This window comes from Tamandua tetradactyla, chromosome 14 (assembly GCF_023851605.1).
Source record: "Tamandua tetradactyla isolate mTamTet1 chromosome 14, mTamTet1.pri, whole genome shotgun sequence".
Lineage (NCBI taxonomy): Eukaryota > Metazoa > Chordata > Mammalia > Pilosa > Myrmecophagidae > Tamandua > Tamandua tetradactyla.
Genome location: NC_135340.1, coordinates 55,200,944 through 55,225,089, shown reverse-complemented (window position 1 = coordinate 55,225,089; position 24,146 = coordinate 55,200,944). Strand labels below are relative to the sequence as shown.

At 39.2% G+C, this 24,146-nt stretch overlaps 1 long non-coding RNA gene across 1 annotated transcript; it reads left to right on the top strand.

Moving 5' to 3' along the window:
• Positions 1–2,982: 2,982 nt before the first annotated feature.
• LOC143655955 (uncharacterized) lies at positions 2,983–24,074 on the top strand. The gene is made up of 3 exons (XR_013162349.1): positions 2,983–3,209; positions 21,725–21,767; positions 23,913–24,074. It is a non-coding gene; the product is annotated as an uncharacterized LOC143655955 (long non-coding RNA).
• The last annotated feature ends 72 nt before the right edge of the window (positions 24,075–24,146 follow it).

The window sequence follows — 24,146 nt, the reverse complement described above, 5'->3', positions numbered from 1 at the left end:
TAAGGGTCAATGCTTGAAGCCAGTGCACCAGCTCCCCCACTAGGGAAAGGAGCTGACAAACATGGCTGCTGAAAACTACTGGGGCTGTGGCTAATTGGGGTTGAAAAGGAAATCAACAAGTAAGTTACCGAAGAATTAGAACTCAATGGCAATGAAAGAAATATTTGCTGAAATTAATGGGGTGGGGGAAGACGATGCTGGCTGCAAAGTAGAATAGGAACAGCAAACCAAAGGCCCACCAAGAGGGCGCATGGGTGGTTCAGTGGTAGAATGCTCGCCTTTGCGGGAGACCCAGGTTTGATTCCCGGACCATGCATCCCCCCTAAAAAAAAACCCATGAATAGCATCTCCACAAGCCTGAGTGGCAAGGTATTCCTCTGAGTCTCCAAGTTCCTAACCAGAAATCAAGATTTAAGAGATGATTTTGATTATTCAATCATTATTTAGATATTGCTTTCTGGTATATTGGAGTAGACAGACAGAAATACCTAAATCTCTTGAGTTGTAATCCAGCTGCCTTGATCTGTAATAATGATTATATAGCATTTATCTTCTGTCCCTGTGATTGTAAAAATCTTATGACTAACCTTTATTTGTCCCGAGTTATCCAGTTTTTCAACTTAAGAGTTTTGTAATCACAAAAGACAGTCCCCAATGTTTATTAATGAAGGGTCTTGGGTCAGCCCAGAACTAACCTACCCTGAGTCCAAAGTTATCTTGACGACGGAGACTAGATCTAACAAAACTGGGCCCACCTGACATGCCCAGTAGCTTAGACTTTAACCTACAAGTCACCTAGACCTCATTCTGCCATTTTCTGACATATATATTCTGTGACTAAGCATGTACTCAATCTTCTCATGCTCAATAATTAGATCGCCTCTAATTATACTGTATGGGGCCATTGTGCTCATTTTCCTAAATCCTGCCCATCTTTTTCTCCAATAAAACTATCCATATTACTGCAGTTTAGGGAGACAGATTTTGGGCCACTAGACCATCTGCTCTCCACTATGCACCCAGTAATAAATTCTCTCTTTGAAACCCTGGTGTCTCAGGAATTGGTTATTGAGCACATTGGGCAAAAGAATACATGGCCTTTGTCTGGTACCAAGTTCAAGCAGGCAAGGATAAATCTTATTAGACACAAGACTTGTGTGGGATCAGAATCTGTGCAGGGGGGAAGAGGGAAGGAACTGGGCATCTAACAACTCTGAAAACTGGATAACCTTCCTGTTCTAGTTTGCTAGCTGCTGGAATGCAACACACCAGAGAAGGATTGGCTTTTAATAAAAGGGGATTTATTTTGTTAGTTCTTCAGAGGAAAGGCAGCTGACTTTCCACTCAGGTTCTTTCTTGCGTGGGAAGGCACAGGATGGTCTCTGCTGGCCTTCTCTCCAGGCCCCTGGGTTCCAACAACTTTCCCCGGGGTGACTTCTTTCTGCATCTCCAAAGGCCTGGGCTGAGCTGCGAGTGCTGAGATGAGGAAGGCTGAGCTGCTTAGGCTGTGCTACATTGGGTCTCTCATTTAAGCATCAGCCAATTAAGTCAAACGTCATTCATTGCAGCAGGCACGCCTTCTAGCCGACTGCAGATGTAAATCAGCAACAAATGAGGTTCACGTACCATTGGCTCATGTCCATAGCAACAAAACTAGGTATGCCAAGTTTATAGCTGAATCTAACTACCACACTTCCCCTCACCAATCTAAATGGAATGTGGGAAGGGGTGTCCTGCAGGACCCAGCTCATCAGTGAATGCAGAAGCACCACAAAGATGCAATAAAGTTCTCATGGTGCTGGGGCAGACTGAGCTCTATAAACCTTCAGAACTACCAAAAAAATTTCCTTCCAAGACAAGTGCTGCAAAGAGGAGAATCTGCCAGGGAGAAAATCCTAGAAAAAGGGACACCTAGGAAGAAGGTCCAAATAAAAGTGAGGAAGGGGAGCAGAGGAAGTAAATCTCAGAAAATATGAGAACATATTTTCAAAAATCACTCTATGATTTTTTAAACAGAGAGGGAAGCCAGGTGCATGTGTAGTTCAGTAGTAGAATTCTCACCTGCCATACAGAAGACCTGGGTTCAATTCTTGGTTCAAGCACACACACACACACACACACACACACACAAACAACTACACATTGAAAGGATATGCCTTGTATCTGGGAAAACTGGATGAATGGCTTCACAGAGGCGTAGCCTACTGAAACCATTGGGCTTGGGAGAAAAAAAAAAACCTACATACACACAATTATTTGCATCCACGCATTAAAAAAACAGGTCATTTATAAGAAAATAAAATCATATTATCATTAGATTTTTTCTTGGTAATACTTTATAGCAGAAAGTAATGGCATAATATACTTAAGACACTCAGGGAAACAAAATGTGAACCACAGATTTTTGTATCCAGTCAAACAGATTTTCAAGTATAAAGGCTTAGAGAAACCACTGGGAATATTGCAGAACCTCAGAGAATACTGTCTCTGTGAGTTTTTCTAAGAAATCAAACAAAGAAAGAGCTTCAGTTTACTAAAAAGACTGGAGAGACACTGGTATAAGACTGGAAACTAGAACGTAGCTGTTTCAGTTACTCGGCTTTGGCCACACATGTGAGGACAGCACCTTAGGAAAATAAAGGACAGCAAGATGGAAGGAACCTGGATCTCTGAATGAGCTTGTGGAGCAGAGCTGTCTGCCAGGCTCACACTGCTGCTCACCTCTAGACAGTGGGATGGGAGTAAAAGAAATTCCTGTTTTGTTTTAGCCTTAATCTTTTTTTTTTTTTTTTTGCAAATACATGTGCTTTATTGGCTGCGCTCCCAGGCAGAGCTCACCGAACCCAAAAGGGAATCAGCCTTAATCTTGTAGTCTCTTTGTCATAACAATTTACCCTATGATCTATCCAATACTGGGGTTTGGGTTTAGGGGTGCGGCAGCTTGTGGCAAAGAAACAAATCATACGGCTGGATACTTGGTAACACTCATATCAGAATTTTTGGGAAAGCTCTTCCCTGTGAAAACCTGGGAGCTATTCGCTCTAATGACTATGGTTGGGAAAAGCCATAGTGTGAGCAAATAATGTCCTTAAATTGGCCAGCCAGGCCAGCTCCCGGCCCACCCCTGGGCCCCAGAGGCCCTGTGCTTTCCTGTGCCTTCTTCCAGTGGATGGGACGAGCCAGGACCAGTAATACCATCTGGAGCCCAGGTAGGGAACGCTGGGTTGGGACCAGGTTCCACAGGGGTCTTGGTGACCAGAAAAGCCTTCTGCAAAACTGTGGAAACCCCTTTCTGATACCTGGGATTGCCCAGGACTGGCAGCTCTACCTAGGCAGAGCGCCTCGGCTCACACTGTTTTCTCCCCCTCAGAGCTCTCTCCAGCCATCTACACTGACGCCCTAGGCTATAGTTAAGGTTTGTCAGTAGCTGTTGTTGCTTTTTTTCCTGAACTGTACTTATCTGGTCAATAAATGGTTCTGACAGTCTTACCACCCCACCCCTCTCTACGTGGGACATGACTCCCACGGGTGTGGACCTTCCTGGCAATGTGGGACAGAGATCTTGGAATGAGCTGAGACTCAGCATCAAGGGATTGAGAACACCTTCTCGACCAAAAGGGGGAAGAGGGAAATGAGACAAAGTGTCAATGGCTGAGAGATTCCAAACAGAGTTGAGAGGTTATCCTGGAGGTTATTCTTATGCATTAAGTAGATATCACCTTGTTGTTCAAGATGTAATGGAGAGGCTGGAGGGAAATGCCTGAAAATCTAGAGCTGTGTTCCAGTAGCCAAGTTTCTTGATGATGATTGTATAATGATATAGCTTTCACAATGTGACTGTGTGATTGTGAAAACCTTGTGTCTGATGCTCCTTTTATCTACCTTGTCAACAGATGAGTAGAATATATGGAATAAAAATAAATAATAGGGGGAACAAATGTTAAAATAGATTTAGTTTGAAATGCTAGTGATCAATGAAAGCGAGGGGAAAGGGGTACGGTATGTAAAATTTTTTTTTCTGTTGTTTTATTTTTCTGTTGTCTTTTTATGTCTTTTTCTGAATTGATGCAAATGTCTGGGAAATGATCATGATGATGAATATGTAACTATGTGATGATATTGTGAATTGCTGAGTGTATGTGTTGGGAATGTTTGTGCTTCTTGTAATTTTTTTTAATTAATAAAAAAAATTTTTTTAAAGGAATAAAATAAATAAATAAATAAATAAATGGTTCTGAGATGACTGGATATGTATAAGAAAAAAAAATGAAAACACCTTACAGCATACATAAATATAATTCCAGATAAAGACTTTGCTTTAAAAAGAAAATCTTTAAAACTTTAAAAGTTATAGATGGGAGGATATCTTTGTGACCTTGGGGTAAGAAACAGTTTCTTAAACAAGTCACAAAAAACAAAAATTATACAGAGAAAGTAGGGTTTAACAAATGAATATGATTGCTGAATCATTATATTGATATTTCTTTTAGTTCTGCAGTATCTTAAAGCAGCTAGAAGTAAAAATCTAAAATTGTGGAACTGCAACCCATACCAAACTCTGAAATCTATTCTGCAACTAATTATTGTGATGTGCTTTGGAATTTATTGCTTTTTTGTTTATATGTTATTTCTCACCCCAAAAAACTATAAGTTAAAATATTGGTACATTCAACTACATTAGAATTTTTAAATTCTGTACCAAAAAAGGCAAAGAGACAAATCATAATCAGGAAAAGAATGTTTGCCTCGTATATAATGGAAATGTGGCTAATCTAGAATATGTAAAGAATTTCCACCTGGGTAAAGACAAATCAAAGAAAGAGAAACCTAATGGCCTATAAAACATCTGAAAAGATGCTCAAACTCACTAATAATTAAATAAATATAAATTAAAACAAAAATAAGATATCATTTTCCATCCCTTGACTTGTTAAAAAATTTTTTATCTGACAATATCAAGTGTTACGGAGGCTGCAGGGCAACAGGAACTCACAGTCACTGGTGGTGAAATGTCACTTGCTCAGCCACGCTGGGAGCTTGGCACATTCTAGCAAAGTTGAAGACGTACATTCCTAAGAATTCTCTCTGCCTTTGTGTATAAGGAGACATAAGTGAGAATGTTCATTACAGCCTTATTCAAATTACAAAAAAAAAAAAAAGGGGAAACAATATCCATCAAAAGAATGGAAAAACTATGTTATGTTCACCCAATGAAGAATTACTAAACAGCAGTTAAAATGTATATAGATGTATATATCAAAGTGAATACATTTTCTTTCTTTTTTATTAATTAAAAAAATAACAATAAACAAAACATTAAGATATCATTCCATTCTACATATATAATCAGTAATTCTTAATATCATCACATAGTTGCATATTCATCATTTCTTAGAACATTTGCATCGATTTAGAAAAAGAAATAAAAAGACAACAGAAAAAGAAATAAAACAATAACAGGGGAAAAAAAGATTATACATACCATACCCCTTGCCCCTCGCTTTCATTTATCATTAGCATTTCAAACTAAATTTATTTTAACATTTGTTCCCCCTATTATTTATTTTTATTCCATATGTTCTACTCTTCTGTTGATATGGTAGATAAAAGGAGCATCAGACACAAGGTTTTCACAATCACACAATCACATTGTGAAAGCTATATCATTGTTCAATCATCATCAAGAAACATGGCTACTGGACACAGCTCTACATTTTCAGGCAGTTCCCTCCAGCCTCTCCACTACATCTTGAACAACAAGGTGATATCTATTTAATGCTTAAGAATAACCTCCAGGATAACCTCTCGACTCTGTTTGGAATCTCTCAGCCATTGACACAGTCTCATTTCACTCTTCCCCCTTTTGGTCGACAAAGTGAATACATTTTAAAAATAAACTGCATGTATGTTATTTAAATTCTTAAATATGCAAGGTAATGGTATATTTTGTTTAATGATACACAAATGTAGTAGAATTATGAAACACACAGGAGAATGATAAGTACCAAATTTAAGTAATGTATGCCTGGGGAGATGAAGGAAGAAGGGGATTGGAATGAGGGAGTGGTACTAGTGGGTGAGGGGGCTTCAACTGTATCTATAATGTTTTATCTCTTTTTAAAAAAATCAGTGGAATACAAAAACAAATTAAGAATTGTTAAAGCTAGGAGGTGGACACATAGGGTTGGCTACATTTGTCTCAATTTTTTTCTGAGCAGTTGAAATATTTTATAACTTAATATTGAGGGGTGATTGTATGGTTACTATACTGAAACATGCCTATGGTTAAGCTAACTAATATCCATTTTTGGTGGTTCTAAGTGTGTTGTTTGCTTTCTTAAATAAAAAACATGAAAAAAATATTGAGGGAAAAATTGTTGAATTGGAATAGCAAGCATTCTATGGTTTTGGGTTTTAGAAATTCCTGAGACTCTTCGTTTACATTTTGCCCAGCAAGCACATGCTGACCTTCTTTCCAGTTCAGCACTGCTGGGCATGCCCGCAGCTCCGGGCCACCTGGCTAGGACACCTTCCGCCCTGGTCTCTGCCCACCTGGCTCCCTCCTCCTCTACCCTCCAGGGCGCTCCTTAGCTCTTTTCTTAGCAAACTCGGGAGGTGTAGGCACACTCGTTTCCAAGAGCGTGAACTCCTCGGGTGTGAAAACTGCATCTCGCGGTTCTTTTACATTCCTCTAGGCAGGCTCCATGCTTCCTGCATACACTTTACCTCGAAAGGAGCCAGACTTAAAAGACACAGCAGCGCGAGCACTCAGGGACGGTGCACTGTTTCCTGGGGATTGAAGGGTGGGCCCAGACGCCCCAGATGCTTGGCCGCCTCTCTCTGGATGTCTGTCTCCCCCACCCTCGCCGGGGAGACGCTCCCTCGGGCGGCCACAGCCCTGTGCCCGCAGCCCGCGGTGCAACTCGTGTCCGGCCTGCGGGGCGGTGTCTCCGCTGCAGCTGGGGCTCCCCCACGCCGCGGACAAAGGCCCTCGTGTCCCGCTGCCCCGGCCGGCGCGAACCGGCGGAGCCTTACCCTGCCCGCCGCGGAGCGGTCTCAGCCAAGGCCAGGGCGGAGCAAACCCTCCCGTGACCCTGCATGTGATCCGTTTGTGCTCCCGCGCGTGGCCCCGCTCCGGAACTGGCCGGCAGAGCCCCACGGTTAAGCCGCTGTAAGCCCGGGACCTCCCGAGTCCCGCGCGCCCCAGCTTCCCCTGCCGGAGCCTCCCCCTGCCCCGACCTCCCTCCGCCCGAGCCTTCCCCTGCCGGAACCGGTGGGTAGAAAGGGCCCGGCCGCAACCGCAGGTCCCACTGGCTCTTTGGCTCACGCTTCAGCAAAGTTCAGAACAGCCATCCAACCTTGGGGTGTTCAGGCAATGGATTTTCGCAAGGCCTTTTGTGCCTTAAGGGGTCAACATGTAAAACCCCTTTCTCCCTTTTAATGATCCAGGGGCTTCCCCATACCTCTCCAAGTCTTAGGGCAGATCCGTACACTTTCCTCTATTGCTTTTGGCCCAAAGAAATACCAAAGAATTTGGAGGGAAGGGAAGGAGTCCTGCCTATCATTTATTGAGCTTTGGATACATGCCCCGCACTCTTTTTCTTTTTTTCTCTGTTTTCAAACACTCTCCCTTCCCCACTCCCTCCAGACCCTCCCCACCTCTTATCTGCTTTCTTTCTTTCTTTTTTTGAATATTTATTCCTGGCCAGGCATCTAATCTGCTTTCTATCTCTGTGAATTTGTTATTTCTAGTCATTTCTTTTAAGTGTTCTTCTATGTCTTGCTTATTTCACTGAACATAATGTCCGCAAGGTTCTTCCATGGTGCAGCATATCTCACGACTCATTTCTTCTTATTGCCAAATAATATTCCATCGTGCTTATGTACCACGTTTTGTTTATCCATTTCTTTGTAACTGGACACTTGGGTTACTTCTACTTTTTGGTTATTGTAAATAGTGCTGCTAAAAATATTGGCGTACAAGTATCTGTTTGAGACCCTGTTTTCACTTTCTTTGGGTATGTACTAGAAATGAAATTGCCACCTCATGTGGTGATTCTATATTTGCTTTTTGAGGAACCACTATATTGCTTTCCACAATGGCACCATTTTAAATTCCCACCAACAGTGCACTGGAGTTCCAATTAATAGCCATCCTTGTGGATGTGAAGTGGTATCTCATTGAGGTTTTTAAAATTTTTTATTATTTTTTTTCTTTGTGGTTTTGATTTGCATTTCCCTAATGGGTAATGATGTTAACATTCTTTTCCATGTGTTTATCAGCCATTTGTATATCTTCTTTGGGAAAATGTCTGTTCAAGTTCTTTGCCCATTTCTTAATTGAATTGTTTGTCTTTTTGTTGTCGTATTGCCAAATTCTTCATATATTCTGAGTATTAAGACTTTACGTGATACGTGGTTTTCTTGCATTGTGTAGGCTGTCTTTTCACTAGCTTGATAATTTCTTTTGATGCACAAGTTTTAAATTTTGATTAAATCATGTTTATTTATTGTTTCTTCTGTTACTTGTGCTTTTGATGTCATATCTAAGAATCCATTGCTGAATCTCAGGTTAGTAATATTTGTCCCCATGTTATCATCTAAGAGTTTTAAAATTTAGCTCTTATATTTTTACAGTTTAGCTCTTATATTTGGTCCTTGATCCGTTTTGTGTATGGCATGGTTGGGGTCTAACCTCATTCTTCTGCATGTGGATATCCAGTTTTCCCAACATCATTGTTGAAGAGACTTTTCTTTTCCAACTGCAGGACTTAACACCTTTGCTATTTTAGTTTCCTCAGCTGCATAAAGCAGAGACCATGAAATGGGTTGGCTTAAACAATGGGCATTTATTAGTTTACAAGTTGAGACCAAGGCATCATTGAGGTGGTGCTGTCTTCCCAAGGACTGTCAGTCTTCCCAAGGACTGGCTGCTGGTGATCCTTGGCTCCTCTGCCCCATGGCAAAATACATGGCAGGATCTGCTGGTCTCTCCCTTCTCTTCCAGGTTTTATTGCTTTCAGCTTCTTGTTTCTCTTCCCCCCCCACACACACACCTTCACACTCTCTCTCTCTCTCAATGTATTCATTCTTTTTTTTTTAAACTTTTTTTATTAATTAAAAAATTAACAAAACATTTAGATATCATTTCATTCTACATATACAATCAGTAATTCTTAATATCATCACATAGTTGCATATTCATCATTTCTTAGAACATTTGCATCAATTTAGAAAAAGAAATAAAAAGACAACAGAAAAAGAAATAAAATGATAATAGAGAAAAAAAAGACTATACATACCATACCCCTTACCCCTTGCTTTCATTTACCACTATTTCAAACTGAATTTATTTTAACATTTGTTCCCCCTATTATTTATTTTTATTCCATATGTTCTACTCTTCTGTTGTTATAGTAGCTAAAGGGAGCATCAGACATAAGGTTTTCACATTCACAGAGTCTCATTGTGAAAGCTATATCATTGTTCAATCATCATCAAGAAACATGGCTACTGGAACACAGCACTACATTTTCAGGCAATTCCCTCCAGCCTCTCCACTACATCTTGAACAAGTGGTATCTACTTAATGCGTAAGAATAACCTCCAGGATAACCTCTGGACTCTGTTTGGAATCTCTCAGCCACTGACACCTTGTCTCATTTTACTCTTCCCCCTTTTGGTCAGAAGTTTCTCTCAATCCCTTGAGGTTAATTCTCAGCTCATTCTAGGGTTTTTCTCAGTCCCTTGATGCTGAGTCTCAGCTCATTCCAGGATCTCTGTTCCATATTGCCAGGAAGGTCCACACCCCTGGGAGTCATGTCCCACGTAGAGAGGGGGAGGAATTCTTTTTATAAAGGACTCCAATAAGAGGTCTAAAACCAATCCTGAATGAGGCAGGTCACACCTTAACTAAAGTAACCTCATCGAAAGGTCCTATTTACGGATAATGTGATGGTGGCTCAGTGGCAGCATTCTTTTTTTTTTTAATTAAAAAAAATTTTTTTAACATACAAACACAAACATTCTTACCTTATGATCATTCTATTCTTGGTATATAATCAATAACACAATATTATCACATAGTTGTATAGTCATCACCACAATCACCTCTCAGAACATTTGCATCAATCCAGAAAAAGAGAAAAATCATACATACCATATCCCCTCTCCCTCCCCTCACTGATCACCAGCAGTTCAATCTACTAAATTTATTTTGACATTTGTTCCTCCTATTATTTTTTTTTTGAGGTTGCTCTGTTTTTTTTAGTTTTTATTTTTTTAATTTTTATTAATAAAACCAATCAACATACAATATGAACATTCTTTTTTATCACATAGTTGTCTATTTATCATGATCATTTCTTACATTTGCATCAATTCAGGAAAAGAAATAAAAAGAAAACAGAAAAGAAATTCATACATACCATACCCCTTACTCCTCCCTTTCATTGATCACTAGCATTTCAATCTACTAAATTTATTTTAGCATTTGTTCCCCTTATTATTTGTTTATTTTTAATCCATATGTTTTACTCATCTGTCCATAAGGTGGATAAAAGAAGCATCAGACACAAGGTTTTCACAATCGCCCAGTCAACATTGCGAAAGCTACATCACTGTACAATCATCTTCAAGAATCATGGCTACTAGAACACAGCTCTATATTTTCAGACAGTTCCCTCCAGCCTCTCTGTAACGCCTTAACTGAAAAGGTGATATTTATTTAAAGCATAAGAATAGTCTCCAAGATAACCTGTGAACTCTGTTTGGAGTCTCTCAGTCACTGACACTTTAGTTTGTCTCATTTCTCTCTTCCCCCTTTCGGTCAAGGTTTTCTCAATCCTTTGGTGCTGAGTTTCAGCTCATTCTAGGATTTCTGTCCCATGTTGCCAGGAAGGTCCACACCCCTGGGAGTCATGTCCCACGCAGAGAGGGGGAGGGCAGTGAGTTTACTTGTCATATTGGCTGAGAGAGAGAGGCCACATCTGAGCAACAGAAGAGGTTCTCTTGGGGGTGACTCTTAGGCCTAATTTTAAGTAGGCTTAACCTATCCTTTGCGGGGTTGAGTTTCATATGAACAAACCCCAAGATTGGGGGCTCAGCCTATTTCTTTGGTTGTCCCCACTGCTTGTGAGAATATCAAGAATTTTGCACGTGGGGAAGTTGAATTTTCCCCCTTTCTCACCATTACCCCAAGGGGACTTTGCAAATACTTTTTTATTCACTGTTCAAATCCTTCTGGATTTATCAAGGCATCACTCTGGACAAACCTACAAAATCTCATGCCCTACTCAAGGTTCCATGTACTTATGATGTTCAACTAAACTGACCATATTAGTTAAATTTGGAAGTTCCATGTTCAGTGGCAGAATTCTTGCCTGCCATGCTGAAGAGCCTGGTTTGATTCCCAGTGCCTGCCCATATTTAAAAAAAAAAAAAAAGGTCCTACCTAACAATGGATTCATACCCACAGGAATGGATTAAGAATGTGTTTTTCTGGGATATATAAAGCTTCAAACAACTGCACTTATCAAAAATCAGTTGACAATTTGAAAACACTCATTCTCATGTTCAACTTCTTTATTTAGGACACTATGGAAATCCATAAAGGATTTACCAATTTTGGGGAAACTGTCTATTTCCCCACTTACATTTTGCAACATTTTTGTTCCCTGGGTTTATTTTTTCTGTCAGATCTCCTGGACAAAATGTTGGCAAACTACACCCCATGGGTTAAATACAGCCTGTACCTGTTTAGGTAAACACATTTTATTGGATTACAACCACTCCCATTCATTTACATCTTACCTATGGCTGCTTTCATGCTATAAAGAGAGTTGAGTAGCAACTTAAACTGTATGCCTACAAAGTCTAAAAGACTTACTATCTGGCCCTTTGCAGATAAATTTTGCTGACCCCTGTCCTAAGCCACAGAAAGTACAAATAATCAGCTTTATTATAATACTCTCATGTGTGCTCTCCAAAAGAAGAATTTCCTCTGTTGAATATAGTATTTTAGATGGGTAATAGCTAACTGTTGGGTTGGTTTTCTTCCCATAGTGGTTTATCTCTGCCCAGTATTTAAAAATTCCTAAAAAAAAAAATCTAAGGTGGTGCAACGGTGGCTCAGCAGACAGAATTCTCACCTGCCATGCTGGAGATCCGGGTTTGATTCTCCGTGCCTGCCCATGCAAAACTAATACTACTAATAAAATCTATTGGCCATAGATGTGTGGCTTTATTTCTGGCATTTAATTCTGTTCCTTTGACGATTTGTCTTTATGCAAGTGCTATATTCTTTTTTTTTTTTTTTTTTTACTTTTTATTAGGAGGCAACTTTGAACTTACAGGACAGTAGCAAAAATAATAGAAACCCCACAGACAGAACTCCAACTGCTCCTATGCCCTTGCACCCCCTCCCCACCCAGATACACAGATCTACCAATTTTAACATTTTGCCACTTTAGTCCTATCGTACTAGTTACAACCATCTATCAATCTATGAAGCTATCTATTTTCTGAACATCTGAGAGCAGGTTACGTACGTCCTTCTCCTTGAACACATAAAGCTTCCATGTACATTTCCTACCAACAAGGATTTTCACTTATTTATCTGCCTAAATGCAGTTGGCAAGTTCAAGAAATTTGACGTTGTTATAATAAAGTTTATATTCTACATTCCAATTTGTTTTTATATCCGATAATGTCCTTTTGAGCCCTTTCTCCTCCGTTCTTAGGATTCATCCAGTATCATGTATCACATTTAATTGTCATTATCTCTTTAGTTTCTCTCTTTTTTTTAAATTGTGGAAACATATGTACAATGTAAATCTTCCCATCCCAACCCCTCCCAAGCATACTGTTCAGTGGGATTAATCAGAGTCACAATGTTGCAGTGCCCTCACCACCAGTCATTATTATCTCTCCCTTCAGCCCCAATAGAAACCCTGCATTGGTTTTCTCATTAAGTTGGCATTGCCCTTGTGTTACTGGACAAAACCATGGATTCCTTTGTCAGACGAGCTCAATAATCTATTCCTGAGACACCAGAGTCTCAAAGAGAGAAAGGGTTTATTATTTTTTAAAAACTTTTTTTATTAATTAAAAAAATTAATAAACAAAACATTTAGATATCATTCCATTCTACATATACAATCAATAGTTCTTAATATCATCACATAGTTGCATATTCATCATTTCTTTGTACATTTGCATCAATTTAGAAAAAGAAATAAAAAGACAACAGAAAAAGAAATAAAATGATAATAGAGAAAAAAAGACTATACATACCATACCCCTTACCCCTCGCTTTCATTTACCACTATTTCAAACTGAATTTATTTAACGTTTGTTCCCCCTATTATTTATTTTTATTCCGTATGTTCTACTCTTCTGTTGATATAGTAGCTAAAGGGAGCATCAGATATAAGGTTTTCACATTCACAGAGTCTCATTGTGAAAGCTATATCATTGTTCAATCATCATCAAGAAGCATGGCTACTGGAACACAGCACTGCATTTTCAGGCAATTCCCTCCAGCCTCTCCACTACATCTTGAACAACAAGGTGACATCTATTTAATGCGTAAGAATAACCTCCAGGATAACCTCTCGACTCTGGAATTTCTCAGCCATTGACATTTTGCCTCATTTTACTCTTCCCCCTTTTGGTCGAGAAGTTTCTCTCAATCCCTTGAGGTTAATTCTCAGCTCATTCTAGGGTTTTTCTCGGTCCCTTGATGCTGAGTCTCAGCTCATTCCAGGATCTCTGTTCCACGTTGCCAGGAAGGTCCACACCTCTGGGAGTCGTGTCCCACGCAGAGAGGGGGAGGGTGGTGAGACTGCTCGTCTTGTTAGTTAGAGAGAGAGGCCGCATCTGAGCAACAAAAGAGGATCTCTTGGGGGTGACTCTTAGGCCTAAATTTTAAGTAGACTTGACCTATCCTTTGTGGGGTTAAGTTTCATGTGAACAAACCCCAAGACTGGGGGTCTCAGCCTATAGCTTTGGTTGTCCACACTGCTTATGAGAATATCAAGAATTCAACTTGGGGAAGTTGAATTTCTCCCCACTCTCACCATTCCCCAAAGGGGGCTTGCAAATACTTTTCCAGTCACTGATCAAATCATTCTGGGATTCATCGGGGGATCACTCTGGACAAACCAACAAAATCTCATGTGCTACCTGAGATTCCAAGTACTTATGACATTCAATCAAACTATCTACATGAGTTACATTAGGAAATGCTGTAGTCAAAATCGAAATTTTGTAACAAATAAACATTTTTTGCTTTAGTCTCACACATAAGGTGACATTTTAAAGTATTAATTATCATCTATTTTCAGCACCCTGCAATAATGACATTCCTTTGTTCTTCCTCATGCCAAAACATTTTTAAAATTTGTACATTGTACATTTCACTATTATTATACACTCTAGGCATTCCTAGACTATACCATCTCGATCTTTAACATCTATCTTTCTTTCTGAAGAAAGGGTTTATTATTATGTGAATAATGGGAAAGCAGAGCAAAATTTGTCTCCCCCAACTGCAGTAATTAAGATAGTTTTATTAGAGAAAAAGATGGGCAGGATTTAGAATAATGAGCACAGTGATCCCAGATAATATCATTAGAGGTGATCTAATTATTGAGCATGTGTAGACTGATTACATGCTTGGTCACAGAATGTATGTCAGAAAATGACATAATGAGGTATAGGTGACTTGTAGGTTTAAGTCTCAGCTACTGTGCATGTCAGACGGGCCCACTTGGTTAGATCTAGTATCGGTTATCAAGATAAATTTGGGCTTGGGGTGGGTTAGGTCTGGGCTGACCCTTCATTAATAAACCTTAGGCGCTGACTTTAGTGATTACAAGACTCTAAAGTTGAAAAACTGGATAACTGGGGACAAAGGAAGGTTAGTCACAAGGCTTTTACCATTACAGGGACAGAAGATAAGGGCTATTTAATCATTATCAGAGATCAAGGCAGCTGGATTACAATTTAGAGATTTCAGGAATTTCCCTCTGTCTGCTCCAATATATCAGAAAGCAAAAAGAAATATCTTTGTCATGACTGAGTAATCAAAATCATCCCTTAAATCCTGATTTCTCAATTACACCTGCCCCCCGACCCCTGGAAACCTATACTCTACTTTCTGTCTCTATGAGCTTGCATATCCTCTGAAGTTTTCTTTGTGGTTACCATGGGGCTTATATCTAACACCCTAAACCTATAACAATCTTTTTGCTTTGATATGAACTTAACTTTAATAGCATACATAAACTATGTTCTTACACCCCCTCCGCCTTTATGTAAATCTTGTCACGAGTCACATATTTACACATTATGAGCTCACAATCATTTGTTTATCACTACACTTTATGCATTTGCCTTTTAGCATACCACACTCTTTAGATTACTATTGCTTTGTAGTAAAATTTGAAATTTGGAGGAGTGAGTTCTCCAATGCTGTTCTTTTTCAAGATTGTTTTGGCTGTTCAGGGCCCCTTGAAATTTCACATGAATTTGAAGATCAGTTTTTCCATTTCTGCCAAAAAAGGCTGCTGGAATTTTGTAAGGGATTGCACTGAATTTGTATATTGCTTTGGGTAATATCGACATATGAACTTTTCCAAACCACGAATATGGGATGTCTTGCCATTTATTTAGATCTTCTTTAATTTCTTTCAGTAACTTTCAGTATACAAGTTTTGTAGCTTTCAGTATACAAGTCTTTTGTAACTTTGGTTAAGTTCACTCATATATATATATATATACATATATACACATATATATACTGTTGTAAATGGAATTGTTTTTTTAATTTCCTCTTGGACTGTCCATTGCTAGTGAATGTCAGACACTCTTCTAGGCACTTGCTTAAATACCTTGTTCGATTAATTCTCACAAGGGCCTTGATAGATAAATACTCTTTTTCCAGCTAATAGAACAGAAAACTGAGGTTAATGTGAACTAAGTCAATCAATAATCTCACCATCCACCAAATCCTCCAGTCATAAATTTTACTAGACACCACCTTTTCCTCTACTCCCACATCCATTTAATGCATATTTATTGTGCGCTTGCCATGTGACAGATACTGTGCTAAAGTGCAGGAGTACTGTGATGAATGAAGCATATGGGTCCCCGTGCTCATACAAGTTGCATTTTGGTAAGGGGAATAGTCATAACTAATTCTTATAATTACAGAAGGTGAGAGCCCTGGGGGCAAATTCCTAGGATAGAGAGGGTTAAAACTAAAGGGTGTGACCTGGGCTGGGTGAGGAGTGGTCAATGAAGATTTCTCAGGAGTCAGATTAGTCTGGGGATGAGGGGAGGGCTGAGGATGCTGATGGTGGAGTGTGGAAGTTTGAAACTGCTATGTACCCCAGAAAAAGTTCTGTTCTTTCAATCCATTCCTGTGGGTGCTGACCTACCGTAGGTGGGAACTTTTGATTAGGTTATTGCACTTGAGCTGTGACCACCTCATTCAGGGTGAGTCTTGATCCCCTTGCTGGAGTCCTTAAAAGGAGAATAAAACACATAAGGAAGCGAAGAGACAAAGTTGAGAGAAGCTCATGGAGAAAAGCTCCGTGAGGACCCACAGAAGCTCAGAGCGGAAGCCACTGAAACCAGAAGTTGAAAACAACAAAATCATAGATAGAGTCTAAGTATCATCCTCTTGATGCCTTGAGTTGGACATTTTCATAGCCTAAAAACTGCAAACTGTAAATTAATAACCCCCCATTGTTAAAAGCCAACCCATTGTTGGTGCTTTGCATTCTGCTAGCTTTAGCAAACCAAAACATGGGAAAAGACCCATTACAAAGACTAAGGGAATGGAATCAACAGAACCTAGAGAACTGTTCATTGTGGATAGGGACAGAAGAGTGGCCCCAGCCTGTTACCTCCTCTTCTCTCATACTCAGAGCCCTTTAGCAGGAGCCCCTCCAACCTGAAGCACTGGCAAGATTGAGGAATTATGTAGATCTCAGGGTTCTGATCTTGATTGTGGTCCATTACTCTTCCATAAAGCCTTCAGAGACCTATATTCCTTCTCCAGACAGCACTACGCCATGCCCTATAATGGTATTCCTAAAACCTCGCAGAACATTGAAAAAAATTTAATAGGATTGTGTAAAAAAGATGCGTTATAAAGTTATAGTAATTCAAATAGTGTAACAGTGGTACTGGCACACAGAAATGAGATAAAGAAGCCTGAAATAAACACAGATACATACATGAATTTTGTATATGATAAAGGAGGCTATATATATATGCATATATAGTTATACATGGAGATAGATTATTCAAGAAAATACGGATAATTCAATTTGCAGTGTTAGGACAATGAAAAGCCATCTGGAAAATAATGAACATGGGTCCCTACCTCACTTTTTACTCCAAAATAAATTTCAGATGAATCAAAATGAAACCTTGAAAAGTAGAAGCACTAGAAGAAAGCATAGAATTTTTTTTATAATCTTGAGTTGAGGAAGTCCTTTCTAAGTATGATACAAAATCTAGAAGCCACACACTCGCATACACCAAACAAAAACTCGATGTGAAGATAAAAAAATTTCTGCATGGCAAAAAGGAAAACAAAATAATAAAAACACACTATATACCACCATATACCACAGGCAAAGGTGTCATCTCCTAAATATAAAGTGAGCATTTAGAAATTAATAACAAAAGACTAGCACAGTATAAAAGGAAAGCATATGACAAAGTTCACAGCAATGAAAGTTAAAATGGCTCTAAAATATATGAAAAGATAACCCACATAATAAGAAAAATACAAATTGAAGCAATGCCGAAATACCATTTTCACTTATCAGATGGGCAAAATTCAGAAAGTGTGATAATCCTGATCATATATATGTTGGTGGAAATATAAATTGTTATAACCTTTATGGAGGGCAACTTGGTAATATCAACCAAAATGTATAAAATACTCATCCTTTGATCCAGAAATTGCTCTTTTAGGAATATACCTATAGTTATAACCCCACAGGTAGGAAATGATGTTTGCCTGAAAATCTCATTGCAAATATTGGAAACAACCTAAAGGTCCATCAGAAGGGAACTTGGTACAAACCAACTCACGTGGGACAGAGCAGCCTCTTCAATAAATGGTGCCTGGAGAACTGGATATCCATATGCAAAAGAATGAAAGAGGATCCATATCTCACACCCTATACAAAAATTAACTCAAAATCGATCAAAGACCTAAACATTAGAGCTAAGACCATAAAACTTCTATAAGACACTGTAGGGAAATCTCTTATAAAACTTGTAATAGAAGGCAGTTTCCTAGATCTTACACTCAAAGCACAAGCATTGAAGAAAGAAATAGATAAATGGGGACTCTTCAAAATTAAACACTTTTGTGCATCAAAGAACTTTGTCAAGAAAGTAAAAAGGCAGCCTACGCAATGGGAGACAATATTTGGAAACCACATATCACATAAGGGTCTAGTATCTAGAATACATAAAGAGATTCTTCAACAACAAAAAGACAAACTACCCAATTTTAAAATGGGCAAAAGACATGAACAGACACTTCTCAGAAGAGGAAATACAAATGGCTGAAGGCAGATGCAAAGATGCTCAACTTCCCTGGCTATTAGGGAAATGCAAGTCAAAACTACAATAAGATGTCATCTCATACCCACCAGAATGGCCAATATAAAAAAAAGAAAGCAATAAGTGCTGGAGAGGATGTGGAAAAAGAGGCACACTAATCCACTGTAAAATGTAAAATGGTACATTTTACCTTTGTGGAAAGCCATTTGGCAGTTCCTCAGGTAGCTAAGTATAGAATTGCCATATGATTGAGCAATCCCATTGCTAGGTATCTATTCAGAGGACATGAAGGCAAGAGCACAAACAGACAATTGCCAGCCTATGTCTATAGCAGCATTATTTACAATTGCCAAGAGATGAAAACAGCCCAAATGTCCATGAACAGATAAGTGGCTAAACAAACATGGTAAATACATGCAATGGAATATTACACAGCAAAACATGTAACAACATGGATGAATGGATCTTGAAGCCATTATGCTGAGTGAAATTCGCCAGAAACAAAAGGACAAATAATGTATGATCTCACTGATATGAGCTAACATTAATGAGTGAACTTGGAGAATTTCAGCTAAGAACACGGGTTATCAGAAGATAGAAATAGGGTAGAGATTGGGTAACTGGAGCTGAAGGGATACAAATTGTGCAACAGGACTAATTGTAAAAATTCAGACGTGGATAGCACAATATTACCTGATTGTAGCACAATAATCTAAGTACACTGAATGTGGGAACAATAGAGGGAGGAGGGCTGGGGGCACATATGAAACCAGAAGGAAAGATAGACGATAAAGACTGAGGTGGTATAATCTAGGAATGCCTAGAGTGCATAATGATAGTTGACTAAATGTACAAATTAAAAAATATTTTTGCATGAGGAAGAACAAAGGAATGTCAGTATTGCAGGGTGTTGAAAATAGATGGTCTTTCATAATTTAAAACTTCAACTTCCATGTGAGACTAAGGCAAGAAATGTTTATTTGATGCAAAATTTATATTTTGACTAGTGTTTTTTCCTAATTTAACTTACATGGTCAGTTTAATTGAACATCATAAGTACATGGAACCTTGAATAGGGCATGAGATTCTGTTGGTTTGTCCAGGTTAGTATGATGTCCTGATAAATCCCAGAGTAATTTGAACAGTGAATAAAGAAGGATTTGCAAAGTCCCTTTGGGGGAATGGGGAGAAAGGGAAAATTTTTCAACCTCCCCATTTGGAGAATTCTTGATATTTTCGCAAGCAGTGGGGACAAAATAGGCTGAGACTTCAATCATGGGGTTTGCTTCTATGAAACTTATCCCTGCCAAGGATAGTCTAAGCTTACTGAAAATTAGGTCTAAGAGGGTGGGCCATGGTGGTTCAGCAGGCAGAGTTCTCACCTGCCGTGCTGGAGACCCGGGTTTAATTCCTGTGCCTGCCCATGTAAAAAAATATTAGGCCAAAGAGTCACCCCCAGAGAACTTCTTTTGCTGCTCAGATGTGGCCTCTCTCTCTCTAAGCCGACCTGGCAAGTGAACTCACTGCCCTCCCTCTCTCTCTGTGGGACATGACTCCCAGGGGTGTAAACCTCCCTGACAATGTGGGACAGGATTCCTGGGACAAGCTGGGACCAAAAGGGGGAAAAGAGAAATGAGACAAAATAAAGTGTCAGTGGCTGAGAGATTTCAAACAGAGTTAAGAGGTTATCCTGGAGGTTATTCTTATGCATTATATAGATACTCCTTTTTAGTTGATAGTGTATTAGAGTAGCTGGAGGGAAATACTTGAAACTGTAGAGCTGTGTTCCAGTAGCCATGTTTCTTGAAGATGACTGTATAATGCTATAGTTTTTACAATGTGGCTGTGTGATTGTGAAAACCTTGTGTCTGATGCTCCTTTTATCCAGGGTATGGACAGATGAGTGAAAAAAATAAGGTTAAAAAATAAACAGTAGGGAGGTACAAAGGTTAAAATAAATTCAGTAGATTGAAATACTTAGTGGTCAATGAGAGGGAGGGGTAAGGGGTATGGCATGTATGAGTTTTTTCTTTATTCTTTTTCTTTTGCTGGAGAGATGCAAATGTTGAAAAAAAATAATCATGGTGTGATAACACAGCTATGTGATGATATTGTGAGTCATTGATTGGAACCTTGTCAAGAATGTTTGTACGTTTGTTGTTTAAAAAAATACATATTTTTTTAAAAAAGGGAACTTGGTAAATAAATTATGATACATCATACAGTTACTCCACAGATGTATAAAACATAAAGGTTATACATATAAAAGTTATAAACCTTGTATAATGTAGAAGCTCTGCAGGGTAAACTAGGCTTGAATCATGTCTATAAAATTGGAATAATAATTGTACCTACTGTTGTGACGATTAAATGAGTGAAAGTACCTAAAGCACTGAGAACAATATCCAGAACATAAAGCATTAGCTATTTACTTATCCATATTGTTAATAAAAAGAACAAGGGGCCGAACAGCATGCATCATAGCCTAACATTTATGTAAAGGAAAAATAAGTATATGGGCAAAATATCTCTTGAAGAATTCACAATAAATTCAGGAACAGTGGTTGGCTCTGGAGAGAGAGAACCTGAGGGGCCTGAGAGAAGGCAACTTCTTTTCACTGTCTACCTTTCTGCACCTTTTGAAACTTTTACCCTGGGTATTTAGCATCTCTTTGAAAAAATAAATTGATTTTTTTTAAGTAGAAAAATATCCATCAGACACACATGCCAAAACAGTAATTAAATTTTGTAAGATGTAGAAATTATATTCTCTTCCAATAGTCTCCATTAATGCTATTTTGTTTAAATGATTACAACTTGCAGTCATTAAATGATTTTCCAAACCCCTGCTGCACACTTTCAGGTTGTTAATGGGGCACCTCCTTGTTCCTCCAAGTGTGGTCCTCAGCCCAGCAGCCTCCATATCACCTGGAAGCTGGTTAGAAATGCAGAACCTCAGGCCCCACCCCAGACGTGCTGACTCAGAGCCTGAGTTTTAATAAGATTCCCAGCTGATTTATCTGGGGACATCTTATTTGAGAAGTTTGAAAAGCACTGCCCTGGAGGATATAATAAAAAACAATATAACAAAAACTCTAGTTTACTCTTGCTTCTTCTTTTCCACTTCAAGCTCTCAGAATTGCCAGGATTGGATGATTCTCATAAACATATTGGTGAGTAAGAGAAGCTAAATACAAAATAAGCCAACTTTTATGAATCTGTTTATAAGAATGTCAAAGAGACCTACGCTGTGGCCTCTCCCTCTTTAAGCCCAACTCTGCAAGTGAAACCATTGCCCTCCCTGCAACATGGGGCATGACATTCAAGGGTGAAAGTCTCCCTGGCAGCATGAGAGATGTCTCCCAGGGATGAGCCTGGCCCTGGCATGGTGGGATCAACAATTCCATCCTGACCAAAAGGGGAAAAGGGAGCGTAGCAAATAAGGTATCAGTGGCAGAGAGAGTTCAAATAGAGTCAAGAGGCTACTCTGAGGTTGCTTTTACACCAACTGCAGTTAGACATTGCTACCCACCATAACTTGCCAACCCCCAACCAAAACCATTCCTGCAAATCCTAAAAAAAACACCTAGAGCAATATATAAGATTCTACAAAGGTTGCATGCACTAGGGTAACTTTCCAGAAACCTACAACCTCCAGATGGGTCCCTAGACCAGATAGGTCCTGAAATACAAAGGGGCAGCCTCTCCAGAACATCAGCTAGTTCCACCTTCCTATCTCATATTATTGAGAGTCACTTCCAATGTGAAAAAGTTAGAATGGGCATAGCCCAAATTCCTTTAAAAAAATTGAAAGAGAAAAAAAAATTGGAGAAAGGTCAAAGGTAATGGAGTTATACCAAGAAGGTTGGGTGTAATAAATAAGAATGAGTGCTGAGTCATTATATTGGTATTTCTTTTAGTCTCCAGCATCTTGGAGCAGCTAGTAGCAAAAACCTAGAATCGTGAAATTATGGCCCATGTGAAACTCTGAAATATGTTCTATAACTAATAGTTGCGGTGTGCTTTGAAATGTATTGCTTTTTTGTCTGTATGTTATCTTATACAAAAAAGAAAAAAAGTAAATTATGTCGATAAATGCACAGCTCTATGATGATATTGTACACTTTGGATGATTCCATGGTATGTGAATGTATATAAATCAAATTCCATTAAAAATAAAAATAAAAGCGCTACACTAATCCAGGGTGTTGGAAGTCAGGATAGAGGCTCTCTTTGGAGAGCAGAGAGGGGACAGAGATTGGGCTGGGGCACAAGGTCATGTTTCTTGACCTGGCAAGCCAGTCACCTGGCTGGTGATTATTTGGGTCTGTTTGTGAATATTCTTAAGGACTGTGCATTTATTATTTGTGCACTTTTCTGCAGGTGCTATACTTCAGTAAAAGGCGTTTAAATAATCCACTATTATCATCTACAGCAAAGCCCTTGGCCATTGAGAACCAACCAAGATGCTTGGGGAAAAGATTGAGCTGATAAAATTAGCTGTGCTGACTTTCTTACTAATAGGTGACTCCCACTTGAAGAGGTTAGACTGTTTCACACACACGGATACACTCATTCAGGTCTCCTAGGCATTTTAAAAGATGCCTCCAATTGACCTATAGTCACCCAAAAGATGAAATGAAAAGAAGGGATACACGGATTCTGGTCTCTGATGTCATAGACTTCAGGCTCAGATTCACCACTTATCAGCTAGCTATCCTTGGACAGGTTACTTAATCTGCATCTCTTGTCCTGTCTGTTGGAGAATGATAATTTTATGCCCACTTTATAACAATGTTGTTTATATGAGATGATACATTTAAAGCTGTGGACACAGCACTTGGCGATTAATAGGAGCCCATCATGGTAGACAATTATTTGAGAGCAGAGGTCGTCTCAATTAATAATTCCCAAAGGATACCTCATGGGCAATGCCTACCTGCAGCTAAAATTAATGATGGCAGGAAACATTCTGACAGGCACTTCCCTGGAAGCTAATGCAGGTCCCATGATCCACGTGGGAACCAGAATGTGGAGTGCCAGCAACAGGTTTTTCTGGATATTTGCTTTCCGAAGTGCCTGCCTCATCCAACCGCCCTCAGCCAGGAGTGCAACACCTGGGCCGCTCCCCGCCCTCCCATGCCCGGCACCGCAGAGTATGGCTTGTTTCCCACGCCTCCTGCGGCATGCTCCCATGAGTTTGCTCTAAAAGCTGCTAAACTAAAAGTTTCAGGTAGAAATACTTGGAAGTAAATTCTGTGCTCTTATTTCTAATCCTCAAAAGGCTCACTATTCTTTTTGCCTACCTCTTCCCACAGAAGTTTCCCCCTGGCTCCAAGCAAGAGTGTGATGGTGAGAACAAAAGTCTCCACACCCAGTGATAAAAAGCCTGATAGACAATAAATACAGCCTCTTTGTCCTGCTCCAAGATAATGAAGAGAATTACTTTTTCAAAGGTCAAGAGTTTTTAAATTTCTAGATGATGGGATTATAGGTGAGTCATATTTTTTGTTTTCTGACCATGTATTATCTTTAGCATAATAAGATTTAAT